The sequence below is a fragment of the Macaca mulatta genome, chromosome 5 (genome assembly GCF_049350105.2).
Source record: "Macaca mulatta isolate MMU2019108-1 chromosome 5, T2T-MMU8v2.0, whole genome shotgun sequence".
Taxonomy (NCBI): Eukaryota; Metazoa; Chordata; class Mammalia; order Primates; family Cercopithecidae; genus Macaca; species Macaca mulatta.
In genome coordinates, this window is record NC_133410.1 from 134,905,302 (window position 1) to 134,919,753 (window position 14,452).

Genomic DNA, 14,452 nt, shown 5'->3' on the forward strand with positions numbered 1-14,452 from the left:
ATTAGTCCTCAAAGTTAATTGCGATCTTGACTTCTATTATGCCAATTTGCTACTTTTTGGAATGAATATAATTGGAATCATTCAGTATGTATTCTCTTGTGTCTGGCTTGTTTCTCTTTATTATGACTACGGTATTCCCCTGTGCTGTTACATATAGCTATAATAAATTCATTTTCATTGCTGTATGGTATTAATATTTTAGGATTTTTTCTTTGTTTATTTTCCCATTCAGCTAATGTGATTATGTGGGCAGTTACTAATTTCAGCTATTAAAGTAATACTACTGTGAATATTTTTATGCCTGTGTTTGCTTTTACATGTATATGCATTTCTGTTAACACATTCTTTTTGGTGGAATTTCTTGTTTTATTATGACTATGTTCAGCTTAATAGAAAATGTCAAACATTTTTCTGGAGGTAATGATGCTAATTTATTCACTCAAAAGCAGTATATGAAAATGCCTGTTGCTCTATATTCCTACCACCACTGGTATTGTTAGTCTTCATAATTATTTTATTTCTGTGGGGGTATAAACATGTTACTGTGTTTCAATGACCTTCTTCATGATTAGTAATGGTATTGTGCAAATTTTCATGTTTAGTTATCAATTAGACATGCTTTCAGTGAAATGTTGTACAATAAGTTCTTCAAATATCTTCTCCCAGATTAAGGTTCCCTTTTCTTATTCCTTTTTTTTTTTTTTTTTTTTTTTTTTTTTTGAGACGGAGTCTCGCTCTGTCGCCCAGGCTGGAGTGCAGTGGTGCGATCTCCGCTCACTGCAAGCTCCGCTGCCTCCCGGGCTAACGCCATTCTCCTGCCTCAGCCTCCCTAGAAGCTGGGACTACAGGTGCCCACCACCACGCCCAGTTAATTTTTTTGTATTTTCAGTGAAGATGAGGTTTCACCGTGTTCGCCAGGATGGTCTTGATCTCCTTACCTCGTGATCCACCCACTTCGGCCTCCCAAAGTGCTGGGATTACAGGCGTGAGCCATCATGCCCGGCCCCCTTTTCTTATTCTTAACAATGTTTTGATGTAGTAAATGTTATCAACCATTTTCTTAAAGCTTGTTTTTTCTTTTCTTTTTTCTGTGTCCTCTTTAAGAATTTTTTTCTATCATAAAATCATGAATATATTCTATTACATTAATATCTAGAACGTTTATAATTTGCTTTAAAATTCAAGTGTACAGTCCACTTGGAGTTTGTGTAATCCTAGAGTTTTATTCAGTGTTCTTTTCAGTGTTAATATTGGTTCAATAAGATGTAGAGACTTCAGGAGTCAGAGATTCCAAGGTGAATTATTAAAGAGCAAGCTAGCAAAATAGAAAAAGATGACCACAGAGTAGTATGCATGAAATCAACATAATGCAGGGGTTCTTGTCTTTGGAAATGTCAAAGACTAGGGTTAGACTGTGGAAATAAGTTGCAATGGTAGAGTAAAGGGGAAGAGTTGGAATTAGCTAAGAAAATGTTAAAGAATTTAGAGAATCTGATGTTTTAGATTCATTTATGTTGGCAATCTGTCTTCTTAGATCAACCTACTAACTGACAGTCTTTATTGTCATGCTCTTCAAACACTCTCAGCATCTTAGCTACTTCTCTTTGGTAAGCACTCTTGCCCCTGACTACCTGTCTAGAGTGCCATTGGTTATTCATATTTAGAGCTATTTTCCAGATCCTACCTTCTCTAAAGAGAATCTTCTCAGTTGTCTACTTAGCCCTGGTTTTCCTTTCTACTATCTATATGAAGTAGCCCCAGATCCTCAAAACTAGAAGAGTTATTTTCTTTGTGTAAATAGAATTCCTTAACTTTATTTGAAGCAACTGTATGTCACATAAAAGTTACTGCCTTCTATTATCATAGTTGTGAACACATCTATATATTTGTGGGTAATTTATGCAATATAATTATGAACTCCTTTAAGTAAGCACTTTTGTCTCCCTACTAGAAGATAAGTTCTATGAAGGAAAAAAACCTCTATTTTTGCTCCCTGGGAACCAAAAGAGTGTTCAGACCTACAATAAATAAATGAATGTCACAAATAATGACTTCTACATTTGTTGAATAAAATTAAAAATAGTATAATGAAGCAAGACCATAAAGTACGGATAAGACCTATCTAGATAAAAGGAAAAAAGGACACTATTTTTTGACATAGAAGAAAGCTTAAATGATATTATTGAAATCAGAATAAAGATAGTATGCCACAAAAATGGGAAATGATTTAGTTTTCCCATCCAATGTAACTGATTTTGTAATAGGTGAAATACTTGCTTGAATTGTTTTATGGAGAACACATTATGAAAGTAGAAAATAAGTAATGGGTGGGAAGGTTTCAAACATTCTGCCAAATAGGTGGGCAGAGAGATTACAAAGTATGAATAAATATTCAGTGACTTAGAAAAAATTAACACACCAAAGAATATTGGATAAAACTCTATGCACTCTGGAGTGACTTTCAGGGAGTTTATAAAATGATAAGCGAGAGGGTTCAGGTCTTTATTCGTAAATTGTTGCAAACAGTAGACATCTAGCACAGTAGTTTATCTCGCAAATGCCTGTGATGCATTTTGCTGTCTTGTACATTAAGCTGATCATTTCTGTTTGAAAAAACTTTGTTACTATTCCTTGATACTTAAGATTAGTTCTGTCACAGTGAGTCAATATCCTGCAAAAATGGAAATATACAGGGGAATCAGAATATGTTAGAGTATACAGAGGCTCAGAGCTTCTGACTGACTTCCTGTGGTTGTTATGCACATATTTTTGGGTAGTTCAGGGAAGGAACTTCACCACATGGACTCTGGCAATAAGTCAGTCTTGGAGATTAAGCAAAACGGAAGCATTCGATGGAAATAAAATTCAAACATGACAGATTTTAACTATACAGTTCTACATAATTGATAAAATCTGAACAAAGAGGTGTTTACCTGGGACCACAGACTTCCCTTGTGTTACTAAAAACAGTTTTCTGTAATATCTAATACTATATCCAAGTATGTATATCAAACAGTATAATTATTATTTGTTGGGAACAGGTCCCCCAAAATCTGGCCACAAACTGGCCCCAAAACTGGTCATAAACAAAATCTCTGCAGCACTGTGAATGTTTGTGACGGCCATGATGCCCACACTGGAAGGTTGTGGGTTTACAGGAATGAGGGCAAGGAACACCTGGTCCACCCAGGGTGGAAAACAGCTTAAAGGAGTTCTGAAACCACAAACAATAGCATGAGCGATCTGTGCCTTAAGGACATGCTCCTGCTGCAGATGACTAGCCAAACCCATCTCTTTATTTCGGCTCATCCTTTTATTTCCCATAAGGAATATTTTAGTTAATCTATAATCTGTAGAAACAATGTTTAGCACTGGCTTGCTATCAGTAAATATGTGGGTAAATCTCTGTTCGAGGCTCTCAACTCTGAAGGCTGTGAGACCCCTGATTTCCCATTCTGCACCTCTATATTTCTGTGTGGTGTCTTTAATTTCTCTAGTGCTGCTGTGTTAGGATCTCCCCAGCCCAGCTGGTCTTGGCATTATTCACAGATAGTCTCTTATTTATATAAAGTAAAAATAATTATGAAATCATTTTTGATCTTAGGGTATGAATTCCAAATAAATAACAAAACAATTAGTTCTGAATTACACACTCATTCTCTGTTATAAGATCACTGATATAGCTAGGCTTTGTACCCCCACCCAAATCTCATCTTGAATTACAATCCTCAGAATCCCCATGTGTCAAAGGAGTGACCAGGTGGAGGTAATTGGATTATGGGGGCATTTACCCCCATGCTGTTCTCCTGTTAGTGAGTGAGTTTTCATGAGATATGATGGTTTTATAGAGAGCTCTTCCCCCTTCGCTCTGCACTGCTTCCTTCCACCTTGTGAAGAAGGTGCCTTGCTTCCCCTTTGCCTTACGTCATAACTGTATTTTCTGAGGCCTCCCCAGCCATGCCGAACTGTGAGTCAATGAAACCACTTTCTTTATAAATTACCCAGTCTCTAGCGGTTCTTTATAGCAGTGTGAAAATGGGCTAATATAATCACCAACAGTGGTTTCTTAGTATTGGCTGAAATGTTTTTAGAGAGAAAGCTAAATCTGAAATTCATAGCAAAAACATTTGCTAGAAAAACTTAGTGTGATCACTTGATTAGCATTCCTTTTTTATTTGCCTACAATAGAAAAATAAACATTTTAGTGGATTAATATTGTTTTCCTTCAATAAGGAAAAATCATTTGAATGTATTTTAAAAGTTAGCTTGACAGAAGTTTAAGAATATCTGATGTTAGAATTTGGCTTATGAAATTCATTTGAAAATCTAAGTTCTGGCCGTGAGTGGTGGCTCATGCCTGTAATCCCAGCACTTTGGGAGGCTGAAGTGAGCAGATCACGAAGTCAGAAGATCGCGACCATCCTGGCTAACACGGTGAAACCCCGTCTCTACTAAAAATACAAAAAATTAGCCAGGCATGTTGGCAGGCGCCTGTAGTCCCAGCTACTCAATGAGGCTGAGGCAGGACGACATGGGAGGCAGAGCATACAGTGAGCAGAGATCAGGCCACTGCACACCAGCCTGGGTGACAGAGTGAGACTCCATCTCAAAAAAAAACAAAAAACAAAAACTAAGTTCTTATTTTAGTCTTAATACTGCCTTTAATGCAATGTAGCTAAGATGTATTAGAAAACAATAAAGAGTTTACTGCCAGGCGCGGTGGCTCACGCCTGTAATCCCAGCACTTTGGGGGGCCGAGGCAGGTAGATCACGAGGTCAGGAGATCCAGACCATCCTGGCTAACATGGTGAAACCCCATCTCTACTAAAAATACAAGACATTAGCTGGGCGTGGTGGCGGGCGCCCGTAGTCCCAGCTACTTAGGAGGCTGAGGCAGGAGAATGGCGTGAACCCGGGAGGCGGAGCTTGCAGTGAGCCGAGATCGCGCCATTGCACTCCAGCCTGGGCGACAGAGTGAGACTCCGTCTCAAAAAAAAAAAAAAAAAAATGTTGACTTTTGCATTAGATAGACTGTATGCAGTCTATCTAATAGATGCGTGGGCCAGAGACCAAAAATAAATAGTGAATGAAACAGGATTTAAGTTTATCGTTCTTCAACATAAACGTCCAAGTGGGAAGGGGCTTCTGCTTCACAGAATCATCATAGGCCTGAGGTTCTTCTATACTACAGTGTCAGCACACCTAAGAGATTGCCCTCGCTATATGGCCTCAGATTATCTGCCTCCTTTTCAACATCCCACAAAATGAGAAGTACAAAGGTAGAGATATCACAGAATTTTTGTTCAAACTGAGAATGGAAAGTGTGTCTGTTAATAATTACTGTAAAAAATCATGTAAACGAATCATATCCAGGATAACCTTGGATATATGACACTGTAGAGAAAAGAGAAGTAGATGGCAAGTCTCTGTCTCCAAAGGTATAGCCCACAAGTTGCACACGTTGTTTTTCTTCACAAGTGCTTGCCTGCAAATTATTCCATTGCCATATATATCTTAAAACTAGGCTGCAAAAAATCATATTTTTATGCTGGAAAACTTAATATTCAGCTAACAATCCTACTTAAAAATCTCTAAAAAGGAGAAAAAATGGATGTGGGCTGGCAACTGGCAGGGTCTGCTACGTCATCAGAAAGTACGCATGGCCAATCATCACATCCCGCCTTTAACAACAAAAACGTCCTTTAAAAATTCATTCTCTCCCTTATTAAGGAAATGACATTATAAATAGATACGCGTATCCAATGATTTACTTTTCCATTTTCCTTTAAACCCTATACATCTGGCTTGTAATTCAGCAGTGATTTATTGCACATAAGCATGTGTGACCACGAAAGCAAGTTTTATTTCGGGAACAATTTTCAGTTTTGTTCATTATCCATTTTTATTAAAGATACTTTAGGTGGCCTGAGTGACATAAGAACATGTTTTACACTGGTATCATTACATGCAAAGCTCTTTGCTAAGAAAAATAAATGAAGATGAGACATGATGGTTAAGACCAAGTTACATTGGCATAAGGAAAATTAATGAAATACTGAGCCAAGGATTTTTTTTTTTATAAATCAGTTAGGAATCAAAGTATAAAATATAATTTAGAGTTAAGTCTTAGTTCCTGATTGTACAGAATGGAAAAATAAAAGTTTCTAAAGCCACATACCAAATAGTAAAGTAGACCAAGAATAATAAGCCATGATTTTCAGAACAGAGGCTAATTGACAGGGGTGAATCACCAGTGAAAGTTTCCTTACTTATGAACTCAAGCCCTCTGCTCTCTATCATGATGTCTTTCTTAATTTAAGGTGAAATAAATTTCATGATTAGTACACTAGATAGTATATGAAATCATCCTTCCTTTTTACTCATTCCTCTTAAATTATGAAACAATTTTTTAAACAATTTTAGTCCTTTTATTTAGTTGATAATTTCTCAATTAATTTATACTGTGTATTTGAATTTCTATTCTGGTTAAAAAGTACTCAGAAAATATTCATAGTTAATGCCTGTAGGCATTCCAGTCAAAATAAGTTAATTAATCCTATAGAAATACTATAAAATATGAAGAAAGAAAAATATATAGGTCCTGCCACTTAAATAGTTACAGTCTAGTAAAAGATATGATGTCACTGAATAATCCAAGAATTATTGGATTAACAACAACCATACTCATTAGTCAGCCAAGCATCTAGAGTGCCTAGCCCTGAGAAATTTTATACAAGGCCTGAGACTGAAAAACAAAAAGTGAGGACCATAAACTATTTTACATTTCTGCTAGAAAGTCCTTTTTGGATTGTTTGCTTATAAAATCATGCTTTCCAATGGCAATGATAATTTTCTAAAGTTAATTAGCCATCACAGAGACATAGTAAGTTTTAAACAATGCTGCTGACTTCTTTCAGATACTAGTGTCTATTTCTGCATTAGCTCCTCTGAAGCTTAGCTGTTACAAACTCAACATTATGGTAAGTTCTAAGGCCCTGTATGTGATTAGGAAAATATTCTCAGTGAAGGGCAGGCCTCACACTATTGGACAAATGTATGCCAATATGATTCAGTAGTGGTAAGGTCAAGTTGATTGAGAATACTGACTGTTACATTGAGGAGGCTGATTTATTTCTATTGTTACCAGTGGCCACAATAAATTTTAAATGAAAATAATGCCATAAATGAGATTATATTTTAAACATAAGATTTAGTCATCTTTTCTCTGAGAAATCTCCCAGCATTCTTCTTTCATTTTTAATCCATACATTTGTCTATAAATCTTATACTGTATTCATAATCATTTTAATAGCTTTACAAACTATTCTACAGTAAAAGATAATTATTGATATAAACTTTGCAAATAGTATGTCTAGTGCTCGCTTCGGCAGCACATATACTAAAATTGGAACGATACAGAGAAGATTAGCATGGCCCCTGCGCAAGGATGACACGCAAATTCGTGAAGCGTTCCATATTTTTTTATGCACATGTACCCTACAACTTAAAGTATAATAATAATAAATAAATTAAAAAAAAATAAAAAATAAATAAATTATCCACCTCAAAAAAAAAAATAGTATGTCTAATGCCTCAAAAATATTGCAATGCAGATTTTATTACCCTATTTTAAATATGAGAAAACAGGTGTTTCTGAGAATTTAAGTGATTTGTCTTACTTGTGAGAGAAGAGGTGGGGTAACTCAGCAAAAGGTAACTTCTTGCCAAATCTGATTATTTATTACTTTATTCTACAATACCAATTGCCTGGTGAGTGTAATGGTTTAGGGGTGAAATAAAAGATTAGGATATTTATTTATTTATTTTTGTTGGTTGATTCAGAAGAGGAACAACAGTTAGCAAAAAATAAGACTTTTAACTACCAAAATAATTAAGCATAAACCAAAGCAGAGAAGCAGAGATGATCAGGAACAGTAAATCCAATTCCATCACATACATCATTTTTACACTTAAATTACATAGAGATGCATTTATTTATTCTAGTTTTCTTTGGAGTTTTTTTGTTAATCATAAAGATACTTTGATAAATGTATTAATAAGAATAATAAATATGGATGAGAAATAAATTTCATTTTGCCTACAGATATTTATTACCTGACCAGTAAATAAATGTTTCCATATTGCCAATACATAGTTTGATATATTAAAAATTATAGTCTTTGATATAGATATTTTTGAAGTTCTGTACTAACAACAGTACTGCTTTTTTAAGAGCAATTTTAAAAGATACTTATTTTGCATTAGAAAGAATCAGAAGTACAGTTTGTATTAAAGCTATGTTTTGGTATCAAAATAGTTTTTGCTGCAAATTTTATTATCATATATATTATTTTCAAAAAAGATTAATTCACTCTGAGTAAAATATAATAAACTCACAATTTCATAAATGCAGTCATACAATTTATTTCTATAATGGCATTCTATGTAAGTGCTTTCTATAAAATAATGCAAAAATCAACAAAATATTGTATTAAAATTTAAACATAAAATAACACTCAATCCAGAAGTCTTGAGAATAAGTTTTAACTAAGTGTAGACACACACACACACACACACACAGAGACAGAGAGACAGAGACATGGCCTAGACATTCATTAGGAAAAATAGTTTTGATAAGAACCATGAATGCCTCCCATACTCGGGAGTATGCCATGCGGGATTGAGGTAATGGTGAGGTAGGAGCTTTTTTGACTCAAACCCTACCTGTTTAAGCGGCAACATAGGTTAGAACTACAGTATCTAGGTTTAGTATTTTAGTTCAACACTTACTAGATCTGTGATTTTTGGAGAAATTATTTAACCACCTTCTGCCTCATTTTGCTCGTTTTAACAATAGGGACAATAACAGTGTCAATTCATACAGTTGTTGTGAAGAAAATAAGATTAGTATTTCAAATATTAGTTCTTTTTATTCTTTTTCATGGTTTGTCTATTCTGAGAAACATTCCTAGATTACTTCCGCACACACTGATTTCCCTTTTATTAACAATAATAAGTATTTGTATTAAATATATAGTACCTGACATTTTTGCTTAACTCTTCACATGATTGTATTAGCATTAGAAATGAAGGCAGAGATCTAATAATGTATAGAGCACATGCCATACATATGTGCACTTCTTATCTTTAACCTAGTATTTAAAAGGTTTTGGCAGTTAGTTGCTTTTCTTGGATAAAATCAAATAACTAAAACTCCATGAAGGGTAAATTTAAAATGAAAAAATCACTGACTCCCCACAAGAAAGTTAGACTATAAAATAAAATGATGACAAGTTTTTCTATATTTTGCCTGCTTAGTGTAGTGACATTTATGGGAAAGTCAAAACTTTTAATTTTTCTATTTTTTAATTTATTAAATTTATAAATATAGTCTGATTTAAATTAACACAAAATGAGAAATAAAGTATCAATTAATAATTATTAATAATTGAACCAATTATTTGTCCTTAATATTTATATTTGGGTGAATGCAAAATATAAAAAGAGCTAAAAATAAAATAACAAAAAATGTAGATTTAGTGACAACTAAGAAAAATTATGTAAGAGCATAGAGAGCATTACATTTCATCAAGTATGAAATAACTTTGCAATATATACAAATACTTCTTATTTCCATGTAGGTTTAATGTCCTGTAACATAGAAGTTCTCACTCATTGAAATATTATTTTACAAAATTAAGGATTGTTACATTACTAAAATGACTTGTTTACTTTATTTCAAAGGGCACCAGAAATCCAGACATTGACTTTTTTTATTCTTAAATTAAATGTACATCATTTAGTAATACTATGGAATATATGTGTAATGAAAATTGGAAGAAATAAGAGGCTCTTTTTAGGCTGCTGGATAATTGTTTCATGCCCTGGCAGTTATTTTAAAAATACATTTGTTTTACCACAATCAAACATAGTTTCATATTACATTGAGTTCTTATTTGTAAGCAGAATCTAACATTTACCATGTACAATATACTACATTTTCTTTATCTATGGGCTTCTTGAGGTGACATTGAAAAGGATGACCTGGAACTAAATGAAGTAACTAAATCTTTTTACATTTAATATCTGTACAAGGCTAATGTCATGAATAAAAATATTCATCATAGGTTGGCCCTAATAAAATTGCAAAGCTCTATTATGAAGTCTCAATCATGAGCATGCTAATCTTTTGCCAATGGCCAATTTTTTCGATCACACAGAAATGACACCTGATTGCCAGAAATGGAATTGTAGAAAATAAATTTTCACTTGTAGAAAATCATTAAAAAAAGCTTTAAGACTCCTACATGGGAAAGTAGGTGTTACAGCAAGCAACACACATGAAACGGCATGTTGGAAGATCTTGCATTCAGGGCAAATATTGTTGTCAAGAATTTAAAACATTTACCACCTTATAATATATTATGATCAAATTAAGATGATTTCAAATTTGGGTAGTGTTATTACAGAATCATTTTAATTAACAAATTATTTATACAAAATTTCTAGGGAAAATTTATTGCTAGCCTTCCAGTTCTGTTAAAGAATGTCCAAAATCCGTATGACCTGATTTAAAATGTCACATAAAGCATGCTAACACATGAACATGTGATTCACAATTCTTCTCACAATAAAAAGGGAAGAAAGAATATAATATTAATAGCAAATATTACCATTTGTATCTAAGAATACTCTAGTGTTTGTCGAGAAACCTCTCCCTCACCAGTGTATTTCTAATTATTTGAAGATTCGAACATGCAAATATGGCTGAAATGAGTCTCACTTTAATAAAAGAATAGAAAAAGAAATTGCATTCGAAGTGATGGTGATATAGATGGCTACTTCTTTCAGTGTAAAATAGTATAGGTAAGAATATTCTTTTTTATTATAACAGATTCAAGCAGTAAAGTAAAACAACCTTGTGTAAATTGTGTTTTATAAGTAAGGATGTAAAATAGGGAATGAATGCATGCAGTTTAATGGAAATGCTATCATTAATGGTATAGATGGCCAAATAGAGTTCTCTAGTCTCCAGAAGCTGTGTTTACTACCTTTTCCAAAGTGACTTAATGGATTTTTAAAACCATGTCTTCAGTTACATTGGTCTTGTTAAATGGAAAGTTTAATTTTAAGCTTCTCCTGATTCCACTTAATGGAAAAATCTCGTTTGCATAATCCCACAGCTTTTCTTTATCGGAAATATCTTCTGTAAAACCTGGTTATTTGAGTTTCTCTGTACTTACATTTGCTCGAGGAATTAAAAATAAATGAAAATGCACAGTTCGACCTTAAGGCTTGCACATTATTTAGGTACATTACTGGAATTGCCTCTAAACAGCTCCAGACCTTCTCAGACTGTATAAGAATTAATTAAAAGAAGAAAGAGCATTATGATATAAAAGAATTTTTAAAATATATCTTCTAAAATGATATTACCACATATTTTTATTTATTCAGTAGATATTTACTGAATGCCTGTTGTCTATTAGGCAAATAATCAGAAATTGGGATTACACATTTTGTATACCATTTTTATACACATTTTGAATACCAGATTCCTAAGATTGCATCGGCATAGACTATTCTGTGTTATATGCTTTGAGAAGTTTTGTATGAAGAAATTACTTCGTCTTCTGAGCTGTAGTATTTGTATTATTATTAAGTCATTTCAAAACAATAAAAAAATCAAAAAAAGTCAGTAAATATAGCATGAATGTTTCTGATCCCAACAGCAAACATACTATCCCTTCTCTCATATGAAACATACAAAAAATGACAGAAATGAATAAAAATGGTAATTATAGGAATTGAATATACAACTAAGAAGAGAACTGAATAGAAGTCATCTGCTATGAGATTTTTTTTTCTTTTTCATTAATACAGAAAAAGAATGGAGTTGTATAGAAAGACGAGGAGACATGGTTACTGAAGGAAAGTGTGGAAGAAACCACAGTTACAAAGAGGAAGAAGGGACTATGACTTGAAAGGAAAGAATCTGTCTGGAAAAAGCTCTAAATGTTTTTTTCCCCCTGAATAAATCTTGACTCAAATGGTAAATGTGATGGATTTCTGAAGTGAGCTAATGGGTCTGAAAGCTTAGGAATTAATTGAAGGGTTGCAATTAACAGCTGACCGTGCCCACTATTTCCCCCAAACTTAACCCTCAGTCTTAACTAGCAGCACCTATCAACTCCCAGACCAAAAAAAAAAAAAAAAAAGTCACAGATTTACTGAAAATAACTAAGGGTTTCTACTGTGTATTTGATGTGCTATACCAAAATCTCTACATTTATTTACAAATTAGCTACTAAAATTAGCTATTTTTGAGCCAAAGATACAAGTTGCAGCTCCCTTTTCACTTACTCTAAAAAGAAGACTACCTACCAGTCAAGAAACCTAACCAGCAGAAATAGTTCAAAGTAAGTTTTTATGTTGTATTATTAACAAATATGAAGGCCAAACAATGATTACCAGATCTTGAGAAAGTTTAAAGACCATGTGAAGCAGCAGCGACCAAAATATGACTTCAAAGGAAACGGAATTCAGAAAAGAGAAATACATTTAAAAATCTTTAAAATAATGAAAATTGATAACTTCATGGACATTTGAGGTTTTTATTTCCTTGCTTCTCTATATGTACACGAACAAAAATCATTAGGAGCTTAAAGTAATTCCCACTGGGAATATTACTGGAGATGAGGACAGATGAAGGCCAGAGACAGTATTTTTCATTGCAGTCTCATCTGTGCTATTTAATTTTGATTAGATGTATGTATTAATTTGACTTAAAATTAAGTAACTACCAATAATATCCCCATAACAAATTCTTGCACATTTCAAGCTATTTTTCATATTAATTGAAATAATTAAAATATTGTAGATATGCCAAATTTAAATTAATAATGTCCTGCTGCTCATTAAAAATCTCCAAATTGGATATTTCAAAGGCAGGTTATTGTAACTATTTACCACTCTACTGACTCTCCCTTAAAACCTGTTTCTTTTCAAAGTTCTGTACCAAGTGAAATATTTCCACTGCTTAGTCAATGTCCAAATGATAAATGAGAAGCTTAGGAAACATCCTTAACCTACTCTCCCAATCACTGTTGCACAGTCAATCCATCATCAGGTACAATTCATCTTTTCTCCTACAATTTGGAGATAAGAAATTTGGATATTTCTTATCCAAATATCTCTACACAAGATAAAGCCATCACAGAGACAATTGCCACGCCCTCTTATTTTGTTTATTAGCATCCTTTCATACTTCTCTCCAATTGCATTCCTGTTGCAGCCACAGTCATCATTTCAGAATGTAAAAGTACTTATTGATGTTATTTCTATGTAATCATCTAAGATAAAATTTCCTTAGCTCCTAGGTGAAAGGTTGACCCCATTCACATGACCCATAAAGCACTTCCTTTCATGACTCTCCATTCCATCTCATCTCATAGAGTTCTCACACCTACTCCCACTCTCTATCTTCTAGCCACGAAGGCCTTTTCACTTTCCATGTTGCCTGAATCCCTCTTAACTGAAAGAATTTGTATATGTTGCTTCATTCTTGTAAATCTATCTCCTCCCTTCTCACCTTGTTATTGCTGACACATATCCTCAATAAAGGGTCTTCGATGTTTCTTCACACTAAAGCCAGAGCTAGTATTCTGATACTTTCCTCGTAAGTACTTACCTGTGGGTATTCTGGTGATAATTTAATTATTATCCCTTTACCAGCTACCCTGTACACTTCACAAAACAAAGGATGATATAAAATCGGTTCATCACTTTGTTCCTAGTTTTCATAAAATGTCTTCTTTATAATAACTGCTGAAGAAACATTATTGAATAAGATAACTACTTATGAAGGATAGAGTTAGGGCTTCAAGAAGGTACAATAAACAATCTATGGTTCCTGCCATTAACTTTCCCAATTTATAAAGTGAAAATCTATTTGAGAATGTTCTGAGATTTTTTAAAAATCTAAATTTTTATCTTATTATAAGAGAATACTGTATTTTGTGTTTTCTGGAAAACAATTCATTTCTGCCAAGCATTCAAATTTATTAGTAAGAAATAAGTATTTAGTTTTCTTTATTTTTGTGGTTGTGATTTTCTTTCTCTTCCTCTTTCTGCCCTTTAAAAACGTTTCTCTTTCTTCCTTCCTCCCGTCAAGTTGTAGGAATTAGTTTCATAATGTTCATTAAGAGAAAAAGTCATTGATATCCTGTTAGGAAAATTTTCAAGTTTACAAAAAGTTGAAAGAATTGTACATGAAAATTTTAATTATACAATTAAAGTTTTATTATATTTGCTTGTAACCAGTTAACCAAATCTGAATCTCTTTATTCACCCAACAATTCATCTTACTTTTATTGTATTTCAAAGTAAGTTGCAGGCATCAGTAAATTTCTCCCCGAAACAAATCATCAGGGCTATCATTAAGTAGAATTAA

General features: G+C 33.4%; 1 non-coding gene across 1 annotated transcript; it reads left to right on the forward strand.

The window, feature by feature from the left end:
• The first annotated feature begins 7,375 nt into the window (after nt 1-7,375).
• On the forward strand, nt 7,376-7,482 carry LOC114678640 (U6 spliceosomal RNA). Its single transcript, XR_003730055.1, has one exon. It is a non-coding gene; the product is annotated as a U6 spliceosomal RNA (small nuclear RNA).
• The last annotated feature ends 6,970 nt before the right edge of the window (nt 7,483-14,452 follow it).